The following is a 14,322-nucleotide window of genomic DNA, read 5'->3' on the forward strand; positions in this document are numbered from 1 at the left end:
CTTAACAGAAGTGTGGCAGACATGGAAAGTACCCCAATTCCATGCGGTTACAGGATAGCCAAGACTGACCCCCTGGTTGGCAGTGCAAGTCACCTGCGTCCATCTGTTGTGGTTTCACCTCTGGCCCCATCTCTCCGGAATGGGCCGGGGGTGGGGTGCAGAGGTCAAGTGAAGTAACAGCCACCGGCCTGTGATTGGGCTCTCTGGCTCGCCGGTTGGGAAAGGGGAATGTCTCTGGGTGCTGATTGGCTGTCTCACTGCGGTTGGGTAGGCAGCGGTAGCAGCAGTGGCAGGGGCAGGTGCTTGGAGGGACTGGACAGAGCCCAGCAGAGAGGGAGGAGGCAGGCGGAATGGGTCCTTGCCACAGGATGTGCTGAACGTTGCTTGTGTGGGCTGCCAGCCTAGACCTGCAGTGACCAAAGCTGGATAAGGGTGTTCTAGTGCCCTGTGACAACCACCAGCGATTCTATGCAGGAGAGCTTTTGCTGGGTCGTGGCCAACCGCTTCTACCAGCTGCTGGAAGGTGAGTAGGACCAGTTCCACATCCTGTGCGATGCCAATCGCTCTCGCCAGCAGCAGCAGCTGCATAGCCGCAAGCAAGACAAGACCGCCATGGTGGCTGCAGCTCCGGTGGAGCTACACAGGAACTTAGGTTCCCAGGCCGGACGCTGGCGGCAGCCACAGGGAGTCTCAGAAGGAGCTCAAGAGCCTCCCGGTGCCCGGTGAGCCTTGGCAGGACAGCCCAGGCCCTCAGCCACCAGGTACATGGGTAGGAGAGGAGAGGAAGGGCACCGGGTGCAGGACAACCAGGCCAGCTGCCTAGATCCTCGGCATGAGACCAAGGCACTGTGTGCAGCGAGGATGAGCGCCCTGGAGGCATTTCATGTGCCAAGAGTGCTCTTGGCCAGGAAGGTGGGAGCCTATGAAACGGGGAGCCTGGCTGGCGCCCCAGGTGGTCCTGGGGTGCCACCGAGCCAGCAAGCAAGTCTGGAGCGGGCTGGTGCTACCAGCATGAAGGGAAGGGGGTGGCCGGTGGGGGGCCACAGAGGACGGGGGGTGGGGTTGCCTTTCTCTAACTGGCGCTGGCCTGGCTGCACTTGCATTCCTGAATCACCCCTGACTGCTCTAAGACAGGCGTTCCTAACCCTGGCACCTCCAAGCTTCTAGATGTCTCCTGCCTCATCAGACCATGGCCTGGTGCAGGAAGAGGAAGGGCACCTCAGAAAACACTTCCACCTGACCCGCCCTGGCCTGAGGCATCTGCACCTGCCTCCCACTTCTTCCCTGAGTGCTGAGTGAGGCGAGTGGTTTTCATGAGGTGAGGTGTGTGGTTGTCACTCTTCTGATTGTTGAGGTGTCACTGTTCTAGGTGTTGAGGTTAGATGTGCAATTCTAACTGTTCTGAGTATTGAGGTTAGGTATGTGGTTGTCACTTTTCTGAGAAATGAAGTTAGGTGTGTAGTTGTCACTGTTCTGAGTACTGAGGTTAAATGTGTAGTTGTCACTATTCTGAGTGTTGAGGTTAGGTGTGTAGTTGTTACTGTTCTGACTGAGATTAGGTGGGTAGTTATCTCTGGTCTGAGTCGAGGTTAGGTGTGCGGTTGTCACTGTTCTGAGTACTGAGGTTATGTGGTAGTTGTCACTGTTCAGAAAACTGAGGTTAGGTGTGTATTTGTCATTGTTCTCAGTATTGAGTTTAGGTATGTAGTTGTCACTATTCTGATGACTGAAGTTAGATGTACAGTTGTTGCTTTTGTGTGTATTTAAGTTAGGTGTGTGGTTGTCACAGTTCTGAGTGCTGAGGTTAGGTATATAGCTGTCACTGTTCTGAGTAGTGAGGTTAGGTGTGCAGTTGTCATTGTTCTGACTGTTCTGATATTGATGTTAGGTGTGCAGTTGTCACTGTTCTGAGTTTTGAAGTTAGGTGTGTGGATGTCACTTTTCTGAGTGTTTGAGATATGCAGTTGTCACTGATCTGAGTACTGAGGTTAGGTGTGCTATTGTCATTGTTCTGAGTATTGATGTTAGGTGTGTGGTTGTCACTGTTCAGAGTACTGGGGTTAGGAGTGTAGTTGTCACTGCTCTGAGTGTTGAGGTTAGATGTGTAGTTGTCACCATTCTGAGTGTTGAGTTTAGGTGTTCTGTTGTCACTGTTCTGAGTATTCAAGTTAGGTGTGCAGTTGTCACTAGTCTGAGTATTGAGATTAGATGTGCATTTGTTACTGTTTTGACTGTTCTGAGTATTGATGTTAGGTGTGCAGGTGTCACTGTTCTGAGTACTGAGGTTATGTGTTTGGTTGTCACTGTTTTTAGTGTTGAAATGAGGTGTGTAATTGCCACTGTTTTGAGTAGTGAGTTCATGTGTATATTTGTCACTTCTGAGTATTGAGGTTTGGTGTGCTGTTGTCAGTGTTCTGAGTATTGAAGTTAGTAGTGTGGTTGTCACGATTCTGAGTATTGAGTATAGCTATGTAGTTTTCACTGTTCTGAGTATTGAGGTTGGGTGTGTATTTTTCACTGTTCTGAGTACTGGGGTTAGCTGTGAAATTATCACTTTTCTGAGTATTGAGATTAGGTGTGTAGCTGTGTCTGTTCTGAGTTGAGATTAGGTGTACAATTGTCACTGTTCTGAGTGTTGAGGTTAGGTGTGTAGTTGTCACTGTTCTGAGTGTTGGGGTTAGGTGTGCTGTCATCACTGTTCTGAGTATTGAGGTTAGGTGTGTGGTTGTCACTTTTCTGAGTAGTGAGATTAGGTGTGCATTTGTCACTGTTTTGACTGTTCTAATTATTGATGTTAGCTGTACAGTTGTCACTGTTCTGATTACTGAGATTAGATTTGTAGTTGTCACTTTTCTGAATGTTGAATTTAGGTGTACAGTTGTCAATGTTGTGAGTACTGAGCTTATGTGTGTAGTTTTCACTGTTCTGAGTATTGAGGTTTGGTGTTCTGTATTCAGTTTTCTGAGTATTGTAGTTTTGAGTGTGGTTGTCACTGTTCTGAGTATTGAGATTAGGTGTGCAGTTGTCACTGTTCTGAGTACTGCAGTTAGGTGTGTAGTTGTCAATGTTCTGAGTAGTGATCTTAGGTGTGTAGTTGTTATCGTTAGCAGAGCTTGTTTGCCTATTCCTGGCTTGGTCAAGACTCATCCACTGCTTTCTAGGCAGCAGAAGCTCACGCCTGTTCTCCTAGGTCTTCAGGATGCTAAAACGGAATCAAGGTTCAAAGACAGCCTGGCAGGAAAGTTCAGGAGACACTTACCTCCTGTTAACCATGGTGGGGCTGCAGTTCATTGGTGGAGTGACAACCCTGAGCCAGAAATCTTGAGGGACAGTGCTCAGGCCTGAGCATGGACATGCGTGCACACTCACATATACATGTGTGCACATACACACACAAAGTGTGAGTTCATGCCCTGTCAGAAAATTTTAAGTGCTAGCACCTTGACTTGTGAAAATCGCGACTCTACCTTTATCTGTGTGGAGAAGATTTGTTGCTTGAGAATCAGAAGTCTGTAAAATAAAATCTGTAAAATAAAGATGCTGAAAACCAAATGCTATTCGGTATGTCAGTAAGTGTATGACCTTACTTAATCAAATGAGATAATGCACTTTTACCTTACTTTTTTTCTCAAATTAGAGAAATATAAAATTAAATGAGGCAAGGATTCTCCATTTATTTACTGATCTACGTAGTTTTTGCTGTAATAGTTTGAACTGATGGCCTCACGAATTTTTAGATATAGCTGTCTCCCTATGCTTCCTACAAAGCTGAGATTAGAAGTGCATGCCATCATGACTTCATGTCTAGCTTCATTTTTTTAAACAAATGAAAATGTTGTGTCCTTTAGAAGAGTGTGACACTGCAGCTAGTATTGCTAATAAGCTGACTTTTCACAGTTTTCAATTTTAAAATAAATTTTTGTCATTTTTTTCTTATAGTATTGAGGATCAAACTTGGGGCCTCAAGCAAGCCAGGCCAAAGGACATTATCAATGAACTATAGTCCTACCCTGTGGTGGAAATTTTAAACATGTATGACATTGAATGAACACCCTTTATTTTTCCTGACATCAGCACTGTGAATTTATATACACAAATTTAATTACATAAATGCACAGTGCTTTTTCTTTTTTCAAAACTTAAGTGATATAATCTGGGATGCAGTCCACTTCCTGCCTGACAGTGCACTACCAACTTTTCTGTCCATTTAGAGTCTAGGCAATCTGGCTTTTGAGATATATATTTACAAATCTTGAGGTAATTTTATAGGTAGAATAACATTGTAGTTTTTTTCAAGGTGCATAATAGAAGAAAGCACCTCATTAATTTCCATTTATGTAGTTACTGTACTAAATTTATCTGTAATGAGTGTTAAAGTTCTACACAAATTTCTGTAAGCCCTGTTATGAAGGTCTGTGATTTTCTCTACTTAAATATTTTATTTATTTATTTTATTGTGAAAAAACCATACAGAGGGGTTACAATTACATGGGCAAGATAATGAGTATATTTCTTATGAAGCCTTGTTGCCTCCTCCATTGTTTCCCATTCCCGTCCTTTCCCCTTTCCACCCCACCCCCACCCCTGCCAAAGTTGTAAAGTACATTTTTCAACATAATGTATTGTAAATCTCATTGTTGCAATGGGTCCACCTGTATCCCTATTTAAACGATGTGTTTTTTTCCTTCCCCTTTAAAATTATACATGTTATGCCAAGGTCACAGGACCCCCACCAAGAAGAACTCTACAGCTGTTTTATTTAAACAGGCTGTAGCTTGGGCCTCATCTTACACTCTGACACAGTGGCGCTCAGGAGGAGAGCACTGAGCTAAGGATGTGCAGGTCTTATAAAGGTACACACCCAGGTGGTTTATCACCACCTATTGCTCTGCTACAAACAAGCAACAAGTGGTCACTGCCTCCAAATTTTAACCCTTCATTTCCCCCCCATTGACTTATAGTCCTGAGACACAATCTTGTAGCTCTGGGCCAAAACTAAATTCCAATACCTCTCGAACTTGAACGGGTATAGTCCCTCTCTGACCTTAGCCATAATATTAAACAATAATATCAATAACAATCAGTTTATTTTTCTTTTCTTGAGGTGTATGCGGAGTGGTTGGGTAGGATGCTTGCAGACTTCTCATGTTTCCCCACGGTCATCCAGGGCAAAGGGTTCAGCTGGTCTGGCATGGGAGCAGTGGATCCAAGCAGCAAGGGCAGGAGGAGTAGTCAGTAGCACCATGTAAGGTCCCTTCCACCGTGGTTCCAGAGATCTCAAGTTGTGCCTTCGAACAAACACCCAGTCCCCTGGTTTAAACAAATGGGGGGTAGGAATAGAAGCAGAATCATAATGCTCTAAGCTGGGGCCACATACTCTTATGCAACAGCTGTAAATAGTCAAGCTTACACAGAAATTCAGTATCATCCAAATCAGCAAGCAATTCAGTCTGAAGACTAGGGATAATGGGTGGAGGGGGTCCATGCATTAATTCAAAAGGAGTAAAGCCAAACTGATAGGGTGAAGTTCTTATTCTAAACAGGGGCAAAAGGAAGGAGTGATACCCAATCTGCGCCAGTCTCCAAGGCCAATTTATTTAAGGTCTCCTTTCTGATTCATTCTTTCTACCTGCACTGAACTCTGGGGTCTATAAGCACAGTGCACATTCTAATCCATCCCAGGTGCTGTGGCTATTCCCTGACTTACTTTTGAGATGAAGGCCCATCCATTATCTGTCCCAACAGTGGATGGGAAGACATACCTGGGTAGGATTTCTTCCAGGATCTTCTTAGCCATGATTTTCACAGTCTCATGTTTGTTGGGTAGGCTTCAACCCATCCTGAAAAAGTGTCTACAAAAACTAGCAAATATTTATATCCAAATTTTCCAGTTTTAATTTCTGTGAAGTCTACTTCCCAATACACACCTGGCCTATCTCCACGGAGGCAAGCTCCCTTTGTAACCAGTTGATTGGGGGCATTGGTGAGCTGACAGGCTTCACAATTTTTTTTAAATTTAATTTTATTTTATTTGTTAACATACTGTACAGAGGAGTTACAATTACATGGGCAGGATAATGCATACATTTCTTACCAAACATTGCAGCCTCCTCCTTTGTTTACCCTTCACATCCCTTCCCAGCCTCCCCCCTCCCCCCCATCCCAATCCTATTCCTTCCCCCCCACACACCGACGTTGTAAAGCTCGTTTTGGACATGACAACTTGTACTTCTCATTGCTGCAACAGGTCCACCTGTATCCTTAAACAACTGGTTTTTCCCCATCTTCTCCACAAGTTATACTGACATCAAATATAGTGAAAGCAGGGGTTATACTGTGGGGGAGGGACATACAAAGCAACAAAGAGATAATCTTATAAATGCGTAAGAAACACATGCATGGAAGAAAAAAACATTAAAATACACATCTAAGGGTTCATTTTCCTGACATCACATTATCTGACCTTTTCCGCTTGACTCATATATATACTAGATATTACAAATAAGGGAAACCATGGGACCTATGTTTCTTGGGCCTGGCTTACTTCACTTAATATAATTTTTGCCAAGTTTTTCCATTTTCTAACAAATGGGGCAATGTCATTCTTTCTGATGGAGGCATAGAATTCCATTGTGTATATATACCACATTTTCTTGATCCAATCATCTACTGAGGGGCATCAGGGTAGGTTCCATATCTTAGCTATGGTAAATAATGCTGCAATAAACATAGTTGTGCTGGTAGCTTTAGTGTGGTCTTGTTTGTATACATTTGGGTAAATGCCCAAAAGTGGGATTGCTGGGTCATAGGGGAGTTCTATGTGAAGTCTTTTGAGGAACCTCCATACTGCTTTCCAAAGTGGTTGAACAAGTTTACATTCCCACCAACAATGAAGTAAAGTTCCTTTCTGTCCACATCCCCTCCAGCATCTGTTGTTGTTAGAGTTCTTGATTTTTGCCGTTCTAACTGGAGTGAGGTCATATCTCCATGTTGTTTTGATTTGCATTTCTTTTATGGCTAGGGATGTTGAACATTTCTTCATGTGTCTATTGGCCATCCTTCTTTCTTCTTCAGAGAAGTTTCTCTTTAAATCTTTTGCCCACTTATTTATTGGGCAGTTGTTTCTTTGAGGATTTGTTGTTGGGGGGTTTAATTTTTTGAGTTCCAAGTATATTTTAGATATGAGACCCTTGTCAGTTGTATGGCTAGTAAAGATCTTCTCCCAATCCGTGGGTTTTCTATTGATCTTGCTAGCTATGAGGCTTCACAATTTTTAACAATGTCCTTGATGAGTTGATTTTTACTTTGGAGTGTTAGAGCATGTCCTGCAGTCTTCGTGTTCCCATGTGAGGGACGCAATGGATTCTCTTTAGAATCCCCTTCCCCAATCTTTTTAGCAAGATAACTTTCCCCTCACCAGTTTTCCTTCTCTGTCCAGAGGTTTATAGGCCATGGGAATTTTCTTTATCCACTGCAAGTCTTCTTGGGGATACTGAGGCTCAGGAGGCAAAGCTCGTGGCCCTGGGTCTACTAGAGTCAGCTCTGGGCTGGAGGGCCAACTCCTTAGCTGCCTGATCGGCCAAGTTATTTCCTTTGGTTATAGAATCAGTTCCGTTTTGATAGCCAGGGCAGTGCATAATGGCAATATTTGCTGGTTCCCATCTAGCCGAGGCTTAAAATTTCTTGTTTGTTTTTAATATATTTTCCCTCAGCTGTCAGCAGCCCCCTCTCTTGGGAAATGGCTCCATGGCCATGCACGTTGGCAAAAGCATACCGACTGTCTGTGTAAATGTTTAGTCTCTTCCATTTTCCCATTTGTAGGGCTTTTGTTAGTGCCACTAGCTCTGCTCTTTGTGCAGACATTCCCTGGGGGAGTGCTTCTGCCCACACTATCTCAGTGTCCGTGATGATTGCTGCGCCTGCGTATCTTGTTCCATCTCAAATGAAACTGCTGCCCTCTGTGAACCATGTATGCTCAGCATGTGATAGTGGCGATTCCAACAAGTCTGGCCTCTTTTCCTTTACCCAGTCTCTCTTTTCACGCTCAATTTCATGTTTTCTGTCCTTCCTTTCCTGTTTTTGCCACGGCTACTAGATCCCTAATAGACCTCTCACCGAGAGTCAGATTCTACAGCTGTTTTATTTAAACAGGCTGCAGCTTGGGCCTCGTCTTCAACTCCGACACAGTGGAGCCCAGGAGGAGAGCCCTGAGCTAAGGATTTTCAGGTCTTATAAAGGCACACAACAGTGCAGTTTAGCCCCATTTGTTGCTTTGCTACAAACAAGCAACAAGTGGTCACTGCCTCAAAACTTTAACCTTTCAATACCAACATCAAATACAGTGAAAGTAGGGATTATACCATAGGGGAGGGACATAAAAAGCAACAAAGAAATCATCTTACAAATATGTTCGAAACAACCGCAGGAGAGAAAAAAAAAACATTTCTTCATGTATCTATTGACTATCCTTTCCTCTTCAGAGAAGTTTCTCTTTAAGTCGTTAGCCCACTTATTTATTGGGCAGTTGTTTCTTTGAAGATTTGGTTTTGGGGGATTTAATTTTTTAAGTTCTAGGTATATTCTAGATATGAGTCCCTTGTCTGTATAACCCATGCTTTCACTGTATTTGATGTTGGTATAATTTGTGGAGGGGAAGGGAAAAAACAAATCGTTTAACTAAGGATACAGGTAGACTCATTGCAATAATGAGATGTATTAATCGTTATGTCAAAAAACGAACTTTACAACTTTGGTGAGGGGTGGGGGGAGTGTCGGGTGGGGAGAGGGGGGAGTATGGAAAGGGATGGGAAGTGGAAACAAAGAGGAGGCTACAATGCTTGATAAGAAATGTACTCGTTATCTTGCCCATGTTATTGTAATTCCTCTGTACGGTATTCTCATAATAAAAAAGAAAAGAAGAAACATTTGAATCCTTATCTTGGGGTTCCAATCCAGATGCCCCTCAATAGATGAATGGATCAAGAAAATGTGGTATGTATACACAATGGAAGTCTATGCCTCCATCAGAAACAATGACATTGCCCCATTAGTTAGGAAATAGAAATGCTTGGCAAAACTCATATTAAGTGAAGTAAGCCAGGCCCAAAGAAACATAGATCCTATGGTTTCCTTTATTTGCAACAACTAGTATATGTCTGAGACAAACAGAAACTGTCAGATAAGTTGATGTTAGGCAAAATGAAACATTTTAAATTTAGTCTGAAGATTGAGTGAATGCTTAGCATAGAGAAATGTCAAGCATTTGGGAATACACTTTTTGACATACACCAGAAACATTAATCCTCCAGAATGTGGGAATTAGATGCTTGCCCCGTGGAATTGGAAGTTTTACTGTACTAAACTATCCAAAGCTGTACAGAAACCTATGAGAGGCCCTTTGCTCAGTATATTCTCGAACCATCAGAGACTGTTTCAGCTCGCTTTCCTCAGCTTTCTTCAGAGCCTAGAAACCCTTTGAGCCAAAATGCAACTATTTTATGGGAACTCTTGCTGGAAATTTTACTGTATTCTTTTCCTTTTCTAAGCTTGTGTTTAGATCAGTGATCCAATGCTAATGCAAGCCTTTTATTGGAAAAGGCTGGTGAAATGCAAGCTGCTGTTCTAGTGTGGAAAAGCAAGGTGGGTTCAATTGCAGTTTTGGCCTCTTACAACTGATTTGGGGGGAAAATGTCTGTCACTATTAGCTTTGGTCTTTGGAGATTTAGAGGGAGAATATAGTATTTGCAGGATATTGGTAAATATCCTAGTAAGTAGCCAATTCTATTTAACACTTCAATATACATACAGAAATGATGGAAATGACTTTACTATAAAGCAAGTTTAATTGATATAGTTAAAAATGAGATAGCAGAAAGAAGGTAGAATAATCAATGAAGTAATTCTGTAGTTGAATGGAGATACTATAATGGTAAAACACAAATGCTTATGGGTTGCAAATAGAAAATCTACAGCAAATCTTTTAATTTTTCACTTTGCTAACTTTATTTATGTAGGTGCTAATTCTAGGAATTGAACTTAAGGCCTGGGCTCTGTCCCTTAGCTTTTTCTTTTGCTTATGGTTAGTGCTCTACCACTTGAAGCCACAGCTCCACTTCTGGCTTTCTTAGAGATCACATAACTTTTGTGCCTAAGTTGGCTTCCAACTCTGCTCCTCAAATTCCATTCTTACATGTAGCTAGGACTACAGGAATAAGCCACCAGTACTCACCTTCAACTTGTTTTTTTTGTTGTTTTGTTTTGTTTTGTTTTGTTGTTGTGGAGCTTGAGCTCTGTATCTGGATTTTGTCCCTCAGATCTTCTGTTCAAGCCTAGCACTCTACCGCTTTGAACCACAGTGCTAATTTCAGTTTTTCTGGTGCTCAATTGGAGATAAGAGCCTCATGGATTTTCTGCCAGGCTGGCTTTGAACCATGATCCTCAGCTTTTGACCTTCTGAGTAGCTTGGGTTTCAGGTGTGACCCACCAGTGCCTGGCTCAACTTATTAACAACTTAGTGACATTTTCCCCCTGATTTCAACTACCCCTTCTATTTTGGTTGATCTGATTTGTTTCTACAGTAGAAGTATAATCCTCTATGAAAATATCATAAAGTGATGTAAGTTAGATTTAAATAGTTATTGATATTATAGGATATTAGAGCCATAGAGTGAACTTAAATCCCTTGTGCAATATTTGACACTCAAAAACATTTTATATTCAAGGTAATTACATAATTTTATATTCGTGATGTACAAACAGGATTTTTATTTTAAGACTTGATAGTACTTACTTATTTGTGTTAGAGTATAAAGTTTAGTTAGGAAATAATAATGAGAAAACTGAAAAAAAATCCCTGTGTTTTTAAAGTTTGTAATTTTTGCCAGTCCTGGGGCTTGAACTCAGGATCTGGGCACTGTCTCTGAACTGCTTTTGCTCAAGAGTAGTGTTCTACCACTGAGCCACAGTGCCACTTCTGCCTTGTTCTGTTTATGTGGTACAGGGCATCTTGCATGGTAGGCAACCACTAAGCCACATTCCCAGCTCTATGCCTGTATTTTTATTGTGGATACATGAGAGGAATTTAATGAGATGTACATCCATTATTTGAATAAATTTTAATATTTTTCTATATGTACTATCAGCGTGGTGTAATTACTCCTAAGGAAAATCAAAGAAGTATAGCAAAAGCTATAAATAATATTTGAGGACCCTTCTAAATCTAAGGGGAAAAAGACAATTTTGGAAGACAGTTTAAGAAATGACAAAGTTCAAAATTTATTTACTAACTTATTAGATGGCTTAAAATACAGGATTTGATTGCATATTCTAAAGCAGCAGAAGAGAAAAGACAAAAGAGGGTTAGCACTTTGTCCTTGTTTCACCTGGATGCTGGATTCTCAAATGGACAAAAAAAAGATACCTTCTTGAGTGAGTTGAAAACTGAGTTGAGGCCCACACTAGAGACATATAGCAAATATATAAATCCCATTCAAGGGAAGGAAAATCTTTTTAAAATACAATGTTAAGTACAATCTAATATTGTACTTTAAACTACAATCAAAGGTACTGGTATGTACTACTTTCCTGGATGAGGTTTAGAACTATGGTTTCATAAAGCTGCTTTTGAAATGTGAAATGTAGTTAGTTTATTAAATTGTGTTAATAGAGGTCATCTATAATTAACCAGGTGTGGTGCATGCCTATGATTTTAACCCTCAGGAGTCTTGATACAGAATGATTGTGAGTTCCAGGCTAATCTCAAACATATGTAATGACCTTATTTCAAAACACAGCAACAACAAAAAGAAAGAAAAAGATACCTATAATTATATGGTTTATTGTATACTCTCTAAAACATAAGTGAAGTCATAATAGTAATAAGGTTTTATTAAAATGAATAAATTCTAGAAAATAACATCAGCAACTTTTTCCCCTGAAATTCCCATTTATCCAGTGGTATTCCAACTGGTTTTTGGAAAAATGAAATCTTAAGGAACCTATAGAATTGTACCTAGTGTTTCATGGATGTTGTGTTTTAGCCCTCTGCTTTGGTTTTCTGCTGGCAGGCCAGAAATGGACTCCTAGAAAAGGGGAGCAACAATGCTGGAATGACAGCTGGAGAAAAGAGGTGATACTTAATAGAGCTGAGCAGAGATCCTACAGGGAATATGGACCATTTGAGGCCAAGAGGCAGGCCGACTTTACAGCTGAGAAGTTTTCAGCTGAAATGTATGTACAGTCCTCAACTGGGTTGGTTGGGGAACCAGAGGACTTTTCAGAACAGCCATAACCCTTTGTGACCTTTCCATATTACAGATCTTAGGAACATTTTGATAGTTTAGGCAACAAGTCATTATTATTTTAGATGACACCTGAAAGATCTTCATGTATTTCAGAGATGACCTTATATCAAGATTCAGGGCCAGTTGTATAATTAAAACTAAATGTGGAGCTGGGTTCTGTTGGCTCATGCCTGTAATTTTAGCTACTCAGGAGGCTGAGATATGAGGATCGTGGTTCAAAGGCAACCCCAAGCACGAAAATCCTTGAGACTCTTATCTCTAATTAACCACCAGAAAACAGGAAGTGGTGCTATGGTTTAAATGGTAGAGTGCTAGCCTTGAGATGAAGAGCTGAAAGATATCACCCAGGCCCAGAGTTCAAACCCCATGAACAACAAAAATAAATAAATAATAAATTAACCATGGGCTTGGAATGTACTTTATCAGTAGAGCATTGGGAGAGCTCTTTAGAATATACAAGGCCCTAGTATCAATGTCTAATTCCACTGCAAAGGAAAAAAATATTTTCCATAATATGAGAAGCACACAGTGCAGTGTTTCACACGAGTTAACATAGCTGTTTTGCGAGACACCACCTTAACTTATAAAAAGCTGAGTGTCCTGGTACATGCCTTTCACCTATGTGGGAAGCATAAATATGCGGTCCAGGCTGGCCTAATCAAAAGCAAGTATACAAAAGTAACAAAATAGCTGGACTCTAGTGGCTCACATCTGTAGTACTAGCTACTCAGAAGGCTAAGATCTGAGGATCACAGTTTGAAGTCAGCCCAGGCAGTAAAATCCATAATATTTTCTCTCCAATTAGCCAGATTAGAACTGAGGCCTAATACAGCAGCAGCTGTAAACAACAACAAAAAAAGGTAAGTAAAAGCTCAAGGTCCTGAGTGTAAGGACCAATACTGACACCAGAAAAAAATAAACAAGTAAATAATCAAAAGGAACTGGAGGCATGGTTCAAGTAGAGTGCCTTTGTAGCAAGCATACAGTCCTTAACTCAAGCCCCAGCACAGCAAAACAAAACAAAACCAAAACAGGTGAGTATATTGGATTCTTTAAAATTTTACTTTGAAGTTTTACACTAAGGAGCTAATTTTAGAGTAGGGATATAATTAGGGTTTTGATTTAGCATTATGAATTCTGTCTCTTAAATAGATTGAAACAGATTCTTAATTCTATGATCAGCTAAGTAGGCTATCATGAGACATGTGAAGAAAAGTCTAATATGATACATGATACCAAACTCTGGAAAGTTCTCTGGTGTGAAGTAATGCATAGGACTGGTGCATTCTACCATGTCTCCTGAGTCAGAGCAAAGCCTTCTACAAACGTAGTTATTATTTTGCTTATGCCTCCTGTTAGTAAGATAGTTCTGTATTCAGGGAGTCAAGTTTCTCAAAGTGTTTTGACTTCCTGCCATCCAAATTCATTTAGGACCCTGTCCGAAACAAAGTCTTAGTCAAAGAACATGGCTTTATAAGGCTGGAGTAAGGAACCATTTTCCACCAAGCGCTATTTGGATATTTATAACCTGTCATGTACTAAATGATTTTTCAGGCCTTATAGGGCCCATGGGTCAAGTGTACCTCATCCCTGCTAGAGTCAATTAGAAATAAGTAAATAAAGGACCTGTAGCAGAGAGCAGCACATCTGAAGTGGTGTGCATATGGTGACTAACTAGAAGGGACACATAAAACAGCAATGCACAACCTGGTGGATCTCTCACAAGGTTAGAGAAAGTTCTGGAAAAGCTCACTTTATTTTTTATTTTTGGTGATTATTTCAAATTTTCTCTGTAATGGCCACTTTTATATGTAAAGCTTCTTGGAGCAGAACTAAATTTTTGAAAGGTTTATGTATTTTTTCTCTACTCAGACTTTTATTCTATGGAAAAAATGAAATTTTTGTTCAAATGCAGAAACCGTCGTTGCCATCATTTTTAAAAAGTATGGAACTTTAAAAAGTATAATTGAACATGTCAGTTTTTCTTTTTTTAATAAGTATGGTAGGCTTAAAAAGATAG

At 41.0% G+C, this 14,322-nt stretch overlaps 1 long non-coding RNA gene across 2 annotated transcripts; it reads left to right on the forward strand.

Moving 5' to 3' along the window:
- The first annotated feature begins 447 nt into the window (after nt 1-447).
- Nucleotides 448-13,786, forward strand: LOC138808608 (uncharacterized). Of its 2 annotated transcripts, none has more exons than XR_011366522.1 (4): nt 448-523; nt 9,546-9,639; nt 12,066-12,228; nt 13,108-13,786. It is a non-coding gene; the product is annotated as an uncharacterized lncRNA (long non-coding RNA). The 2 variants fall into 2 exon arrangements; XR_011366523.1 differs by having other exon boundaries at nt 13,112-13,786.
- Nucleotides 13,787-14,322: the final 536 nt, after the last annotated feature.

The sequence above is a fragment of the Dipodomys merriami genome, unplaced genomic scaffold, assembly GCF_024711535.1.
Source record: "Dipodomys merriami isolate MVZ:Mamm:240054 unplaced genomic scaffold, mDipMer1.0.p SCAF_46, whole genome shotgun sequence".
Classification (NCBI taxonomy): Eukaryota; Metazoa; Chordata; class Mammalia; order Rodentia; family Heteromyidae; genus Dipodomys; species Dipodomys merriami.